At 40.9% G+C, this 2227-nt stretch overlaps 1 non-coding gene across 1 annotated transcript; it reads left to right on the forward strand.

Annotated features, from left to right (window-relative positions):
- Positions 1–1059: 1059 nt before the first annotated feature.
- Positions 1060–1131, forward strand: Trnal-caa. The gene has a single exon. It is a non-coding gene; the product is annotated as a tRNA-Leu (tRNA).
- The last annotated feature ends 1096 nt before the right edge of the window (positions 1132–2227 follow it).

Below are 2227 nucleotides of genomic sequence, written 5' to 3' on the forward strand. Positions count from 1 at the left end.
TCCCAAATAAGAAAACTTTCAGAAAAAAAATCTAGAATTTTTCCATATATTTCCGCGCAAGCTGTGTCTACATAATAAAGGAAACATTGCTACGATGGCTGTTCTCCCCTTTGTCTTTACTTGTACAAGAACAAGTATAAGAAGCTGCTTTTCTTTTTTCTTATATTCTTTTCTCTTTAATGTTTTCAAGTCGGAAAAACAGAAATATAGGTCACAGGAAGACTGCATCAGGAAGACGCTACTGCAAGGCGTCGTTGTTATTTCATAAAACTATTTTGCTGATGCATTAAAAGTATATCCGATGCTGTTTCTTTCCTATGAGATTATTTACAGATCATGATTTACGATAATGTTTGTGAGGACCAGAAGGCCCCGCGAGGAGCGGTCTATTTTTATTATTATTGTTGTTTTTTTTTCATTTCGGTATATTTCAAGGCGTTTTACTTTAAGCTTTCCTCTGCGTTTCGTTCTAGATACATCACATGTTATTGACCTCTTGCTTCATATCGCTTCGTTATGAGTATTTTAGTTTCATTTCGTGCTGTTCTGAACGCTGTTTAGAAGAGTTATTTTATGTTATCCAGTTATTTCGCTTAACTTTAGCATTTTTGCTTTCTTTGAGCCTCTGTTTACGTGTGTAATTCACCACGGGCGTCTGCTGGTCACCCAGCCAGTCTTGTCCATTACAGAGCGAGCTCAGAGTTAGACCGAGCTTCGGGTAGGACTGAGACCATACCACACATCACACACCGGGAAAGTGAGGTCACAACTCCTCGAGTTACGTCCCGTACCTATGTGCTACTAGGTGAACAGGGTCTACACATTAAGAGGCTTGCCCATTTGCCTCGTCGCACCCGGGACTCGAACTCGGACCTTCTCGGTTGTAAGCAGAGTGTGCTAACCACTACACTACCATGTGTGTGTGTGTGTGTGTGTGTGTGTGTGTGTGTGTGTGTGTGTGTGTGTGTGTGTGTGTGTGTGTGTGTTCAGAAAGATATTCATTATCCACATTAAATAAGGAAACACACACACACACACACACACACACACACACACACACACCGCGTAGTGTAGTGGTTAGCACAGTCGACTCAAAATCGAGAGGGCCGGGTTCGAGTCCCGGTGCGGCGAGGCAAATGGGCAAGCCTCTTAATGTGTGGCCCCTGTTCACCTAGCAGTAAATAGGTACGTGATGTAACTCGAGGGGTTGTGGCCTCGCTTTCCCGGTGTGTGGAGTGTGTTGTGGTCTCTTTCCTACCCGAAGATCGGTCTATGAGCTCTGAGCTCGTTCCGTAATGGGGAAGACTGGCTGGGTGACCAGCAGACGACCGAGGTGAATTACACACAGAGAGAGAGACACACACACACACACACACACACACACACACACACACACACACACACACACACACACACATTAAATAAGGGAAAAAATAGAAGACTTACGCCACAACCAATCGTCTATCATGACACCGGGAGCCTCTCCTGGCATCACATGAGAGCCACACACAGCCTTGCCTACATAACCTCCGCAAAGTAACACTGTATTCTGACGCTTCACCTTTTAAGATGTGTTCATTATCCAACGAGTAGAAGTCATAGATTTACTCTCTACGTTATCACTATTATTGTAAAGACTTATTGACTCATTTATTTATTCATTCCCATCAAAGTCGAACAGCCTGCTTACTTGACCTATGCCGCTTCTGTAACTTAACTTTGGAGAAATGGACATAATTTAACAAGCCAAAGTTGTACGTTTCTTACCTACACTAATGGTATCATTACTGTATATATTCACTGACTGACTTATTGATTCATTTTGATATAATCTTGATCTTTTGTGCTGCCATATGATTTTTTTCCTGATAAAATTATTCAAAAATCCAAATTTATACGTTTGTATGTTTGTTGCCTACCTACATTATTAATATCATCTATCTATTCATTAACTGATTTTTTTCATATCTGACATTTTTTTTCAAGCTAAACGCATGGTAACTCTTTCAGACAATTATTAGGTGCACACTTGGTGAATGTTCTTGTAAAACATTCATCTTACTTGAACTATTCACCACTCTTTCCTCAATATCAGGTCCTCTCATTTTCCGAGAATCTCTTAGTTCTCAGTTTACCTAAGAAAGCTAATGGCAGATCAAAAGATCAGGAGACTCAAAGAGCACGTGAAGTGAAAGTAAGTGTATAAGCTTATACTGAAGTTAATGTC

The sequence above is a fragment of the Portunus trituberculatus genome, chromosome 37 (assembly GCF_017591435.1).
Source record: "Portunus trituberculatus isolate SZX2019 chromosome 37, ASM1759143v1, whole genome shotgun sequence".
NCBI lineage: Eukaryota > Metazoa > Arthropoda > Malacostraca > Decapoda > Portunidae > Portunus > Portunus trituberculatus.